This window comes from Aotus nancymaae, unplaced genomic scaffold (assembly GCF_030222135.1).
Source record: "Aotus nancymaae isolate 86718 unplaced genomic scaffold, 86718_ANA_hifiasm-v0.15.2.pri h1tg000059l, whole genome shotgun sequence".
NCBI classification, from domain to species: domain Eukaryota; kingdom Metazoa; phylum Chordata; class Mammalia; order Primates; family Aotidae; genus Aotus; species Aotus nancymaae.
Genome location: NW_026988473.1, coordinates 69,848,395 through 69,864,259, shown reverse-complemented (window position 1 = coordinate 69,864,259; position 15,865 = coordinate 69,848,395). Strand labels below are relative to the sequence as shown.

General features: G+C 38.4%; 1 non-coding gene across 1 annotated transcript; it reads right to left on the bottom strand.

Annotated features, from left to right (window-relative positions):
* Positions 1-8,216: 8,216 nt before the first annotated feature.
* LOC135270339 (small nucleolar RNA U13) lies at positions 8,217-8,319 on the bottom strand. Its single transcript, XR_010338498.1, has one exon. It is a non-coding gene; the product is annotated as a small nucleolar RNA U13 (small nucleolar RNA).
* Between the last annotated feature and the right edge of the window lie 7,546 nt (positions 8,320-15,865).

Below are 15,865 nucleotides of genomic sequence, written 5' to 3'. Positions count from 1 at the left end.
CAGTATAAGGTGGTGGGATAGACCTTTGATTATGAACTTAGACACAGGGTTGGAGTCCCAGTGCTGCAACAATATAACTGCAATTATTCACTTGTTTATGTGTCTTCTTCCACTACCTGGACAAAGATCATGTTTTATTTGCCTTCCTATCTATCACCTGGCACATAGCACTCAGTTAATGCTTATTTAATGAAGCTTGAATGCATCCTTAGCCTTGGACAGCTCACTTACACTCTTTCTGAACTTCATATTTGTCATTTGTAAAATGGACTGGTTATGGTCTAACATCATTTCCAGCTCTGACACCGTGTGATTATATGATCTGTGTATTCTGGAGCCAACTTCCTAAAACAATCTCTCTTGTTTGGGCCATTGAGAAATGGCATTGTATTTTTTCCTTTATTATAAATGGGTTCTTAATCTCTGAGTCATTCTTACTTAAAAGAGATTCAAATAGCCTGCAGTATTGCTGTATATTTAGTGGAGAACAACTTGGAGAATTGCCCATCTGATATTTTATAGTTTCATGCAGAGTTCCTACTCCATGAGAACCTTGGAGATAATTTACATAACTTTTTAAAGTTATCTTTTAGCTCAAGAAATTTGGTACCTGTCTGGCTTGATTGACTTGGCTACATTTCAACAAATTTGTTGGGTGACTAACAAGAGTTCAGAATGATTCAGATGATGGAATGATGGACTACCTGGTATTTAAGTCATTGGAGAGGCCAAGACATCTGTCCATCTATAACATTTTACAGATATTCTTTACTGCTTTATAATACAGAGAGTTTGCTTGAAGAATGATAGAAACATAAGGGTTGGAATCATACCATCAACACTGTAGAAGGTTAGAGTGGGAAGGATCTGAGGTTTGTTGTGAGGAGCCTCAGCGGCTGCTGAAAAGGGAGCTAGAAATACAGTGAGGGAAAGAAGTCTAATTAGGTAGGACTCTGAATTATCCTCATTCCAGCTTCAACCATCTCAACCAAGAGCAAACCTGTTTCTGTCCATTTCACATGCTGATCTTCAGAGTAAGTTTATTAAAAAATGTTCTGCTTTGAAATAAAATTTGGGCCTATTAATCTATTCCAACTTCTCATATATAGACAGAGGCTCAGAAGGTTGTGATTTGCTCTTGAGAGAGGTCACTGAAAGACCTTCTAGACTGGCTCCTAATTTTCAAAGAGATTTTGAGGAAAAGAAATGTTAGAAGTTGCTGGGCTTGGTGGCTCACATCTGTAAACTCAACATTTTGGGCTGAGCGCAGTGGCTCATGCCTATAATCCTAGTATTCTGGAAAGCTGAGGGTGGTAGATCACTTGAGGTCAAGAGTTCAAGACCAGCCTAACCAACATGGTGAAACCCCATCTCTACTAAAAATACAAAAAAAATAGTTTGGGGTGTTGGCACATGCATGTAATCTCAGCTACTCTGGAGACTGAGGCAAGAGAATCACTTGAACTCAGGAGTTGGAGGTTGCAGTGAGCCAAGATCACGCCATTGCACTCCAGCCTGGGTGACAGAGTGAGATTTCATCTCAAACAAAACAAAACAAATAAAACAAATAAGCAATAAACATTTTGGAAGAACAAGGCGGGAGGATCACCTGAAGCCAGGAGTTCTGGACCAGCCTAGGCAAAATAAGCAAGGTGCTCTCTCTACGAAAAGAAAGACCAGCCTGGGCAACATAGCTAAACCCCATCTCTACAAAAAATACAAAAATTAGCTGGGCAGGGTGGCACCCACCTGTAACCTCAGCTACTCAGGATGCTGAGGCAGAAGAATTGCTTGAACCTGGGAGGTGGAGGTTGCAGTGAGCCAAGATCATGCCACTGCACTCCAGCCTGGGCAACAGAGTGAGACTCCATCTCAAAAAAAAGAAGGAGAGAGAGAAAGAGAGAGAGAAAGAAAATGAAGGAAGGAAGGAAGAAAGGAAGGAAAAGAGGGAGGGAGGGAAAAAAAGGAAGGAAGGAAAGAGGAATAAAGGAAGGAAGAAGGGAGGGAAGGAAAAAAGGAAGGAAGGGAGGGAGAGGACTTCTAGGTAGGGCCAAAGGTATATGTGAAAAAACTTGTAGTAATCAAATATTTAACATTTTAAAATTTGTAAAGCACCCATAAATACATATCATTTGATCTTCACAACAGATATGTAAAGCGAGTAATGTAGGTATCATTTAACCTCAATTTACAGATGAGGAAACTGACACCAGGCAAGATCAAGTGACATACACAATGCCACAAGTGTTAGAACCTGAACTAGACTCTAACATTTCTGACCTTCAACCCAGTGCTCTTTGTATTACACCACACCGCAGACTAAAGAGACATGACAAATAGGTCTGTCAACATATCTTAGAGACATTAATTGGTAGTGGGTAGAAGATTCATACACAGTCTGGTGCCCAAGGATATGATTTGGCAATTGTGTACATTTCCCATAAGTCACCCTATGCTGTCATTGCCCACAGTCTGAATCATGTACATTATTCCCATTGGGAGAATATTTGAGCATTGTCTCCTAAGTGCTATTTTAGCAATAGCACTTTGCTAATTTTGAAGACAAATTACCTTATTAGATCATAAGGAAACCTGTCTTTTGGTTTTACTAGGCTTTTGTTCCTGCTGGTTAAAAATCATTTGGTTTTTCTTATAAGAATTTACTTAGCCAAAAAGTTTAATGTGAAAGAAAACTTAAAGATAAATTTTCTTCTGGGTTGAAGTTTTTTTTTTAATTTTATTTTATGTTCCCATTCTCTACTTTTGGCTACCTCCCTACTAATTATTTATGATCGATCATGTAAAATCTCTTTTCTAGGGTAAAAATCAAACTTAAAAAGAATTAATTTATAACCTTATAAGACTCAATATATTATAACAGATTGAAACATTTTAGAGGTTAGAATGCAAAAATGAGGGAACATTTGAAAAGAAAACTAGGTTTCCTGGGGAAACAGCTGTGAGGAACTTTTCAATGTAATGTATAAAACAGTTTGATGCTTAAGGTTAAATTCACATTTGGGGTCGGGAGCAGTGGCTCACGCCTGTAATCCCAACACTTTGGGAGACTAAGGTGGGCAGATCACTTGAGGTCAGGAGTTTGAGATCAGCCTGACCAACATGTTGAAACCCTGTCTCTACTAAAAATACAAAAATTAGCTGGGTGTGGTAGTGGGGGCCTGTAATCCCAGCTACTCAGGAGACTGAAGCAGGAGAGTCACTTGAACCTAGGAGGTTGCAGTGAACCGAAATCACACCATTGCACTCCAGCCTGGGCAACAAGAGTGAAACACCATCTCAAAAAAAAAAAAAAGGTCACATTTGGCTAGTTTGCCTTACTTGGTACTCTAGGAAAAGATTCTAGAGATCTTAAAGGACCAATTAAGAGTTATTAACAGTTAATTAATTTTTTTGAGTACAGAGAAATCTTTTAAACTAATTTCATAGAACAAAACCCAGAATATTTAATTAGTCCATCTTGGGAAAATATAAGCATATTATCTGAGAAATTGCTACCATATTCATAAACTAGAGTTAATTGACAAATTCCCTCTCTTTTAAGAGGCTGTACAGATGTCTTTGGCTTTCATAGACCAGGTGGAAATAGAGTAATATTTGGGGTGAGGACTATCATAAAGTCAGATCCTTTTTTTTTTGACTTTTTCCAAGATAGAACAATATATGAAGATCCTCATGGATCCTTTTGTTTCTTGGAATTGGGTATAGATGAGAGATACAGAAAACAGCAAATAATAAGTGCCTTAGACAATATATAAATTCATTTCTCTCTTACATAAATGAAGTTTAGAAGTAAGCTGTCCAGAGTTGGTATAACGGTTCTATGGTCATCATGCACACAGACTCTTACCCCATTGCTCTGCCACATGGCTTCTACCTAATAGCCCAGAAGCATTGCTCACACTTCAGCTATCATGTTTTATTTCCAGCCCAAATGAAGGAGACAGAGATGATCTGTCTGTATGATCTCCCTTTAAGGAGCCGTCCTGGAAATTCAAAAAAAACAATTTCAATGATACCTCATTGATTAGAATTTTGTCACATACCTACATACCTAAGTGCAAGGGTTTTTTATTCTTTTCTTTTCCTTTCTTTTTGAGTGGCTACAAACCCAGCCAAAATAAAGTTTTCATCACTAAGAAAGGATGAGGAAGTAGATATTTGAGATTGTGTCTTACACAAGTCTCTTTCCACCACCATTTTGATTAGCAGTTGCCAGGCAGTTGAGCTTATGCTGTATGAGTTTGCTTGAAACCCCGCCCCCCCCACTCTTTTTTCCTAATCTGAACTCAAGTGTAAATAAACTGCTGCTTCTCTGGTGAAGCAGAAGAGAGATACACTTGAGGAGGTTTCATTTTTCCCCTAAATCTTGGTAGAAAATGCATCTAAAGACATTGTTCAGTACCACATGCAGGTTGCTCCTTGTGGAACTCCTGAAGAACTGAAACTCTCGGAATAAAACTGTATAGCATCACCACCATATCCCTAAAAATATATAAACCTAAATTTAAATGTTATTTAAAATGGCAGATGGGCCAAATAACCATGTGCCAAGCTGGTATGAAACTGTGTGTACTATGAGATTTTTCTGAGAAAAAAAAAATAGCTCAGGCAATTCAAATCTAAACAAGGAAATATCTCCAAATATCCTGTAATTTGTTTTCTAGCAAGGATCATGGGAATAATAGTTAAAGCCAGAAGAAAATTGAATAACCTGGTCTTCATTTCAGTAAGATTCAAGGGAGAGTCAAGGTCTATATGTCATAGTTAAAAATGTCAAAGCAACATCAGAGGGTGTAAGTATAACTGAACTTTAAAAATGATGATGATCATTATTTTTAACAGACAAGATTCTTCCCTGTCACCCAGCCTGTAGTGAAATTGAACAATTTCAGGAGAATCACCTGAGCCCAGGAGTTCCAGATTACACCCTGTACTCCAGCTCAGGTGATAGAGCAAGTCCATGTCTCAAAAAAAAAAGAAAAAAAGTTTGTTCATTTCCTTAGCATATTGTTGTCTCCATATTTGTTCATTTCCTTAGCATATTGTTGTCTCCAAACAGTTTGTCATCACTGTTTGGACAAATATTATTTATCTACTGTGCTTCAGGCATTGTGCTGGGGGGTGGGCAGAATGAAACAATCTCTGCCTTTAAGGAGCTCAGTTTGGTGATTACATATTATTTGTAATTTTCATCTTTACAAATAACAGAACCATTGTATTCTATGATCGCAGAACCAGGAATTTGGGATTAAGAGACATACTTTGTTCACCAAGAACAAAGTAGAAGGAGCACAGGTTTAGGATTCAGAAAACTTCCATTTAAAGCTCAGCTCTGTCACTTACTATCTATGCCTTTGAACAGATGACTTCACCTTTCTTAATTTCAGTTTCTTCCTCTGAGAATTGAGAATAATGCCTACCTGTCAGGATTCTGAGGATTAAATGAAATAATATAAATGCTGTGCTTGGCACATGGGAGGTATTCAAAAACTGTAATTATTATAATTATCATTAATTATTGTGTTATTTCCAAGAGTGGATTAGGTTCTACAGAATGCTTTGGAGAGTGCACATGTAGTAAGAGCAATAGATATATAGAACTTGCTATGATCCATGTCCTGTTCTCAGCACCTTCCTCAGTAAGACTGGATTTTAAGCATAGCAACCATCCTCCAAGATATTACTATTTTTAATCCCTGTTTTACAGTTGAGGAAATTGAGGCACAGGAAGTTGAGTAAACTGCCCAAAGTCACACAACTAACTGACAACGTTGAGATGTGAACCCAATCACCATTTCTCAAGAGTCTGCACTCTCATCAAGAGATCACTATGAATAACTTAATTATTTAATATGGGCTCGGTTTGGTGGCTCAAGCCTGTAATCCCAGCACTTTGGGAGGCCAAGTGGGCAGATCACTTGAGGTCATGAGTTCGAGACCAGTCTGGCCAATAGGGTGAAACCCTGTCTCTACTAAAAATACAAAAATTAGCTGGGTGTGGTGGTGCCTGCCTGTAATCCCTCATACTCGGGAGCCTGAGGAAGGAGAATCACTTGGACCTGGGAGACAGAGGTTGCAGTGAGTTGAGATCACACCACTGCACTCCAGCCTAAGTGACAGAGCAAGACCCTGCCATTAAAAAAATATATATAATAAAATAATTTAATCTGTAAATCATACATGAAACTCGAATAAATTTTCTGACTTCTGGTGATTAACTTTTGGTACAATAGTACAACCCTGCTACCTGGGCAAAGTGGCCCTAGTCTTAGGCCCTGTGCTTTAGAAGGCCCTACATATCACAACACAAAAAATAAATTTATTAAATAACACATGGGCACCTCTGACGCTCAAGATCTGGTTCTTAGCATTGACACAGTGTGATCTTACACATCCACTCCTGTGCTTAACAGCATTTAAGGCCCAGGGAAATGCTTCTTTATATCTCTTACCGTATGTCATTAAATGAAAAGGCAATTGTGCCCAAATCCTGTGATGTCTTCTGAATTATACCACCATCAGATTTGGAGATGAACATGAGCAATTTATTAGGAAAATGTGGATAACAGAAGCACCTAGGTAGGAGAAGAGACTAACTTTTCAGATCTTTCCTCTCAGTTAGCAAGAGTGCAAGAGATTTTTGCATAATGTAGTATCATTTTCCAGCACACAAAGCATCCATTTGCTTGCTTTTCTTTCTTTTTTTTTTTTTTTTTTTCTGAGACAGAGTCTCATTCTGTTGCCCAGGCTGGAGTGCAGTAGCACAGTCTTGGGTCACCGCAACCTCTGCCTCCCAAGTTCAAGTGACTCTCCTGCCTCAGCCTCCCATGTAGCTGGGAACAGGCCTGTGCCACCACACCCAGCTAATTTTTGTATGTATTTTTTTTGAGATGGAGTCTTGCACTGTCACCCAGGCTGGAGTGAAATGGCACAATTTTGGCTCACTGCAACCTCCACCTCTGGGGTTCAAGCAATTCTCCTGCCTGAGCCTCCTGAGTAGCTGGGATTACAGGTGCTCACCACCACACCCAGCTAATTTTTTGTATTTTTAGTAGAGACAGGGTTTCACTATGTTGGCCAGGCTGGTCTCAAACTCCTGACCTCACTATCTGCCAACCTCAACCTCCCAAAGTGCTGGGATTACAGGAGTGAACCACTGCGCCTGTCCTTCATCATGTTTTAATTTGTATTTCCTTACTACTTGTGAACTAATATTTTATTGCAATAATTAAATATGGTGGCTGAGGAACATTTTCTAAGATAAAACAGTTGATATTACTCAAATGTGTGTACATAAAGGTTATATATAACATGCATGAAGTGTAATACCACTTCTTTACATTGGCCACTGAATGGGCATTGAATGTGATCATTGAAAATGGTTTTATTTTTATTAAGATATTTAAATATATGCAAATAAATTTTTTAAACATTTTTATTTAGTTTTTTTGATTTAAAATTTGGATCTTTACAGAGATGATGAATCTGAAAAAAAGTTGATACGCAATGGTTATAATTTGTTTTTCTCTTTAGAAATTTTAAGAGAGTTTATTATTTTTCTTTTGTTTCTTATTTTGTGTCTGTGAAAAGTAAAAAGTTCCTCCTCAATGTTTCCCTTCTTGTTAAAGAATAATAATAAATGTTAGAAATAGTAATTTCTTTCAAAGACTAACTTTCTTCAATGCCTTCTTGCTTTTTGCTAATAACTCTTTCTTAAGGCCTATCCTATGTAGCTGTCAGACATAAAGGAATAAGTACATTCTATGTCCTTGTACTTTAACCAAGATATTTGTGCTAGACATGCTCACAGGCATGTCCCAGTTTGCAGCCTATGCCCCTTCCTTATTTAGGAATGTTATTACTTTTCTAAGTCCTTTCGAAAGCAACTTCCTCTTTTCCTTTGTTCTCCATTGCCTTTACCTATTTAGAAAAGTTTTAAGTTGTTAGCCAATCAGGTTTTAGTTTAGATTGTGTAGTCTAGCTCCAACCAATGGAGATTGGACACAGCAGTAAGAACCCGATGCATAAGGAATAAATATGCCTGCCTTTCTTTTGTTCATTGTACTCTTGTGGCAAGACTGCTAGCAAGTAGTACCCTTTTTGCAGAAAGTAAAATTGCCTTGCTGAGAGAACTTTTTGTCTGAATGTTAATTTTTCCTGGCAGTACTGAGGAGCAAACATTTTACTTATAACAATGTCAAACAGGTCATGTGCCAATGCTGTAATAAGGTTCAAGGGTGGCACATCTTACACATGTGCATGAACACCAGTCATCACACTCATGAACTACAAAATGATCAGGAGAGATTATATTGAATGCTTTAGAAAAATTCCCTTCAAACATTAAATAATGAGAATTTTCCAGTTTTCAAATTTACTTTACAATTTTTGATGAAAGATCTATTTGAACACTCTGAATACAGTCACTTTGGTTTTTTTTTTTTTTTAAATCTTCTAGGACTTTGAGAATGAATACAAGTTAAGGTCAAAATAGAAATAGAAAACATGAAACTGAAATTCAGAGAAGAAATAACTAGGAAGAAAATTTGTCAAGGTAGAAGAATAGAACATACTTTTTTTCCCTAAAAGTTTGATAGTTTGATAATTGACTTTCAAATATTTAGACATATGATATATAGGCCACTATGTATCATCTGGTGCCACCACTACAAATGTTAGGGGTGGGCCTTTAGGACAGAGTCCATGTACAGTTGCCACAGCAAGCTGTTTTTGGCCTAACTTGTATTTTGGCAATTATAAAATAATATAATTAAAATTGGTAGCCTCACAATTGGAGAAAGTCACAAAGTGATAGCAAAAAATTCAGTACATTTCTTAAATATGAATAACTCGAAGATGATTATACGATAGACTTGGGTGTTTTAAAGTACTGTATGATTTTCTTGAGGGAAAAATGTCCATGTTGAAAATCTATGCTACATTCTGAAATAAAGAATCATTTCTAAGATAAAATGATCTTCAAGGAGGAAAACTATGTTAAGAAGCGATTCTATTAATTTGGTCAATCAATAAATGAGTAATCATACTCATGTAAGGTGCCCCCAGCAGACAACTATGTTGAAGGGAAGAGATCTAAAACAATTAAAAGATGCAGGAATTTTACAATCTAATTGATCTAATTGAAGAGAAAAGCAATGCTTACTTGAAATAATTAGAAACTAGATACTAAAAGAATGAACTGTGAAGTCCAACAAGTTTACTGAGGATCAAAGCAGAGAAACATTGGTTTGAACTTCAGTCACCTTTCAGGGAGAGTTTCTTAGAGGGTAGTGGAATGAGACCCAAAATAATAATCTCTGGAATGCATTTAGGAAGGGTCATATTGGTCCAAGGAAACCACATAAACTATAAACTATATTTTAAAACAAACAAAATGCCATTCCTTTGTCTCCCCCATAGTAATGCTGTAAATTTTCCTAATACTTTCTAGTCCTATATCTTATTTTATTTTATATTTTCTTTCATTTTTTTTTTCATAGAGATGGAGTCTTACTATGTTGCTCAGGCTGTTCTCAAACTTCTGAGCTCTAATAATCCTCCTCCTCAGTTTCCCAATACTGGGATTACAGGCATGAGCCACTATGTCTGGCCTCTAGTCATATATATATATGTACACACACATATATATTATGTGTGTGTGTGTGTGTGTGTGTGTGTGTAGATAGATTGTTTGTTGGTTTATTTGTTTTAAAGACAAGGTCTCTCTCCGAGGCTGGAATGCAGTGGCACGATCATGGCTCATTACAACTTCAAACACCGGCACTCAAGTGATCTCTCTCCCTCAGCCTTCCTAGTAGCAAAAACTACAGGCACACACCACGATGCCCAACTAATTACTTCATTTTAATTTTTGTAGAAATAGGGTCTTGCTATGTTGCTTAGACTGGTCTCAAACTTCTAGACTCATGAGATCCTTCTGCCTTGGCCTCCCAAGGTGCTGTGATTACAGGCATAAGCCCCTGTGCCTGGCCCAGATACATATTTGTAAAAGCTCCATATTTGTTACCTATTATCCCAAGACTTAGTGGCTTAAAACAATAGCATCTCAGTGGGCACTGTGGCATGTGCCTGTAGTCCTAGCTACTTGGGAGGCTGAGGCAGGAGTATGTCTTGAGTCCAGGAATTCCAGGCTGTAGTGTACTGATTGTGTGCCTGTGAATAGCCACTGCACTCAGCCTGGGCAACATAGGGAGACGCTGTCTCTATAAAACAAACAAAAAACAGTATTTCACATAGTTTCCATAGGCCAGGAATTTGGGAACAGCTTAGCTGGTTTGTTCTGGTTCAGGGTGCCTCATGAGTTTCAATCAAGATGTTGGTCAGGGCTTCTGGAGGCTTTACTGTGGTGTGGGAAGATCTGCTTCCAAGATGGCTCGTTCACAGGTTGGCAAGTTAGTGCAGGCTGTTGGCGGGAGGTCTGAGTTCTTCACCACATGGACCTTTCCCTTGGACTGTTTGAGTGTTCTCATAACTTGGTGGCTGATTCCTGCCAGAGTGAGTAAGCCAAGAAAGAGCAAAGTGGAAACTGCAATATTGTTTATGACCTTAGCCTCAGAAGTCAAACATCCTCAATTCCTCAATATTCTATTAGTTGCACAGGTCATTCCTGTTCATCTTGGGCATGGGCTATACAAGGATTTGAATACCAATAGATAAAGATCACTGAAATCCATCTTGGAGGCTAATACAAGTCCCAAAATTTTCCTTTTTTTCTTTTTTGTGTGTGACAGAATCTCACTTTGTCACCCAGGCTGAAGTGCAGTGGTGTGATCTCAGCTCACTGGAAGCTCCACTTCCCAGGTTCAAGTGATTTTCCTGACTCAGCCTCCCCAGTAGCTGAGATTACAGGCACCCACCACCATGCCCGGCTAATTTTTGTGTTTTTTAGTAGAGACAGGGTTTTGCCATGTTGGCCAGGCTGGTCTCAAACTCCTGACCTCAGGTTATCCAACCACCTCAGTCTCTCAAAGTGCTGGGATTACAGGCTCGAGTCACTGCACCTGGTTGAAATTTGCTGTTTTTGTGGTTTATAAAAGTAGGTAATGTCAGCAATTTCATGTTTTCAACCTATTACTTGTAAAGGTGCTACTATGAGTTAACACACCTGAGATACATTTTTAAGAAGCTATAAATATAAAAATACTTTTCTTTCAAAACATTAATCAGAATTTTAAATGAATGAGAATAAACTATTCTTCAAGCATTGTAGTTATTTGAAATGTTACCATATTGTTGATATTGTCATAAAGTTTTTAGTGCATGAGCTGAAGGATGTGTGGCAGAGGTTCTGAGAAGGCAACCTATCAGTGTGACTTGATGAAAGTAATTTAACATCACTGGTATCAGTTTTCCTCATCTGTAAGTGAAGGAATTGGGTTAGATAGCATGTAAGTGATCTTTCTGTGCTAAGAATTTTTAACATGTCTTTTTTTAAGATGGAGTCTTACTCTGTCGCCCAGGCTGGAGGGCTGTGGCACGACCTCAGCTCACTGCAACCTCCTCCTCCCAGGTTCAAGCGATTCTCTTGCCTCAGCCTCCTGAGTAGCTGGGATTTCAGGTGTGCACCACCACTCCTAGCTAATTTTTATATTGTTAGTAGAGACAGGGTTTCACCATGTTGGCCAGGCTGGTCTTGAACTCCTGACCTCAAGTGATTTGCCTGCCTTGGCTTCCCAAAGTATTGGGATTACAGGCATGAGCCACAGTGCCCGGCCTTAAGACGTCTTTATATGCTGTGAATGAGCCACTATCAGTTCCTTTCTTAAACTCATCATAGAATTGCATATTTAAATGCTAAAAAAATGACTGTAACTAAATATGCTCATTTATTAACATATATTAATAGTTAAACTCATGGTCTCTTCAGCTTTTTAGTAGTCCAAAGAGGCTTTCTTCCTGCTTTTTTCTCTCGAAAGCATAGACTGCCCTTCAGTAAATCAATTTACTTAATTTGACTTGCTGTATTTGACAACATTTTTTTGGGTTCACATATTTTTCTTGTGCCAAGTACTGCATTTTCCATTTCCCACAGAACCAGGACAAACTGTACATCCCCTGCTGTGTCCAGGGTAGATCTGGCTAAATGTCAACTATGTTAATTGGTATAGAGAAAACAGCAGCCCTATTTTTATCTGATTAAAAATCCCCACAAACATTCTCTTCTAAACTAAAGCTATGTCAGTACAAAGTGACTTAATTATAACATAAAGTTTGGCAGATGTGTCCTTCCAGCCTTTATTCTACTGTAGCATGCAGAAATGTTGTTGCTTCCTGGCATCCTCAAGCATCTAAAATTTTAATCCTACTTCTGGAGGTTTAGCATTCAGTACTCAAAACTTTCTCTAGTTTGCCAACTAGAATAAAATAGATTTGCTTTAAAGCGATATGTTTAAACAAAAGATTTGAATTGAACAATGCATAGAACCTTATTTAAAAGGTAGTTGGAAATACTGTATTCCACTGTTAAAAAGTCTACATCTTAAAATTTGCCCCAGGATGAGCAGATTATGTAATATAATTGCTCTAGTTAAACGAGGTGTGGGAGGTGTGGGTGTAAAAGAGTAAAAGGTAATGAACTTTGATAAATTTATATGAGCTATAACAAGGTGCCAGGGAAAACTTAATTTTATCTGAAAGTGACTTTATATATTTGGTGCTCATTCAAAATTGTATGCTGCCCCTTTAATGTTGGAATTACCCAGGACTGTCTTTAGTTCACTCCCAGGTTAACTTCACATATTCCATGATTTCACCAACTGCTTACACACAGTGCTTGGGTCTGATTTCCAACTTACTGAAAGCCACATCAATACCCTTTGGCATACTGGACAGTTCCATGCAGGTATCTCAGGAACAACTCTAAATCAATGTGTCCAGGACTTTCTGTTTTTATTCTGGCATGTAAGTAGCTTAAAAAAATCACCACTCGCCGGGCATGGTGGCTCACACCTGTAATCCTAGCACTTTGGGAGGCCGAGGTGGGTGGATCACTTGGGGTCAGGAGTTCAAGACCAGCCTGGCCAACATGGTCAAACCTCGTCTCTACTAAAAATACAAAAAATAGCTGGGTGTGGTGGCACATGCTTGTAATGCCAGCTACTTAGGCGGCTGAGTCAGGAGAATCGCTGGGAAGAGGAGGTTGCAGTAAGCCGAGGTTGTGCCACTGCACTCGAGCCTGGACAACAGAGTGAGACTCCAATAAAAAAAAAAAGGCACCACTCCATCCTAACAACAAATAAAAAGCCCAAACAGAAAAATCTACATTCCTTAGGTCTGTCAAAAAAGCAAGGTCACAGGGCAAACTGCTGCCCCAAAATTGAAGGCAGGCAGGCAGATACAGGGAATCACAATTTACTAGAGCAGAAACCCACAATCAGAAACCTCTGCAGGAGCCAGTGCCAGGGTAGGAAAACCTAAACTGTAATTAACAAATTGCTGAAGGTTCAGTGTGGACAAGTCTTAGAGTTATAAACTCCAGGGGGACTTTGTTTTAGGAGGCCCCACCACTTTTGTGCATTTTACCTCTTGAATCTCAACCAGGTATTCACAGTGAATACTGGAGAAAAATCCCTCATTCTTCTTGCAGGGGAAAGGGAAAAGGAACCATGTTTAAATATGATACAGCATTTCTTTCTTAGCAAGGCCTATACTCAAGGGAAACTATTTTATCAGAGTAGATTTTTTTTTTTCCAACATCAGCAACCAATTCTCCAATTCCCTGGATACCAGCTGGATGCCAACAATTCCGTTCAATTCTGATACTAACTACCTGGAGTTAGCATCAGGCGCCACAGGTTTAAGGGCTCAGTCTCTCAAGACTTTCTCCATGTATGATACCAATCAGAAGTCCCTGGACACTCATACATCTGACTGATTGGCTATAAATATGGGGTTCCTTCTGGGAGGCGGGGGTTGCAATGAGCTGAGATCGCTCCACTGCACTTCAGCCCAGGAAACAGAGCAAGACTCTGCCTAAATAAATAAATAAATAAGGAGCTCCCGTGAGCCCCTCTTCACGTTCAATAATTGGCTAGAATGGCTCATAGTACTCAGGAAGGCACTTTACTTACATTTACTGGTTTATTATAAAGGACACAAATGAACAACCAGATGAAGAAACGCATGGGGCAGGTGCTGTAGGCTTTTCTAAAGAAAAAAAAAAAAAGAAGAAACGCACGGGGCAAGGTCTGGAATGGTGCTGAGCTCAGAAACTTCAGTTCCTGTGGAATTAGAATGCACCACCCTTCCAATTCATGGATGTATTTACCAATTCAGAAGGTCTCTGAATTTAATTGTTGAAGAGTTTTTATAGAGCTCAATCTCCATGTCCCCCATTCCCTTCCCAGAGGCTGGTGAGTGGGGCTGAAAATTCTTACCCTCTAATCACGTGTTCTTTCTAGAGACCAGTCCTATCCTGAGGCCATCTAAGGGCCCCACCCTAACTCACTTTATTTGTGTAAACATAGACATGATTGAAAGGGGCTCATTATGAATAAGAAAGGCACTCCCATCATTCCAAGGGAAATTCCAAAGGTTTTAGGAGTTCTGTGCCAGGAAACAGGGACAGATCAAATATATTTTTGTATTATACACAAGATTATTATATTTTATATTATACCACAAGAGCCTAACCTAGTGAGGGGCTAACCTATCAGTGCCTAACCTATCTGGAAGACTGGAAATACACATGCTCACAAAAACTGGAATCAAATTATTGGACTATAGAATGCTTTTCATCCCCCCAAACCTTTCCACTTTACCCAAATCTTATCACTAAAGGCCTATTTACTGGGATTTCTTTTACCTAGTTCATTAGGTCCAGATTCCAACAAAATAGTACTAGACAAAGCACACTAAAAGGCAAAATAAAATAAAATAAAATAAAAACCACACAACAGTTTGAAGAAACTTAAGCATCAGAACCAGATTCAGATATGGCATGGATTATGGGATTATCAGACTGGGAATTAAAAGAAATATGATTAATATGTTAAGGGCTCTAATGTAAAAAATAGACAACATTTAAGAACAGATGGAAAATATAAGCAGAGAGATGGAAATTCTAAGAAAAAGAAAGAAAGGCTAAGATCAAGAACACTAACAGAAATAAAAAATGCCATTGATGAGCTTTAGTAGACTAGAATGGGCTGAGGGAAGAATCTCTGAGCTTGAGGATGTGACCAAGAAACTTTCAAAAATGAAAGGAAAAGAGAAAAAAAAAATTGGAAAAAAGAAACCCAGAACAGAAATCCAAGAACTGTGAGACAACTACAAAAAGTATAATTTACACACAATGGAAATATGAGAAGGAGAAGAAAGAAAGGAACTAAAGCAATATTTGAAGCAATAATGATTGGGATTTCTCTAAATTAATGTCAGACACCAAGCCACACATCTAAGAAGCTCAGAGAACACTAAGCAAAATAAATACCCACCAAAACTATACTAAGCATATTTATTTAAACTTCAGAAAATCAAAAATAAAGAAAAAATCTTGAAAGAAACTAGAGGATAAAAACACCTTACCTATAATTACATCTGACTTCACCTCAGAAATCATACAAACAAGAATAAAGTGTACTGAAATATTTAAAATGCTGAAAGAAAAAAAACCTGCAAAATTATCCTTCAAAAGTGAAGAAGAGGGCCGGCTGTGGTGGGTCACACCTGTAATCTCAACATTTTGGAAGGCCGAGGCGGGTGGATCACCTGAGGTCAGGAGTTCAAGACTAGCCTGGTCAACATGGTGAAAACCTGTCTCTACTAAAATACAAAAATTAGCCAGACATGGTGGTGGGCACCTGTAATCTCAGCTACTCAGGAG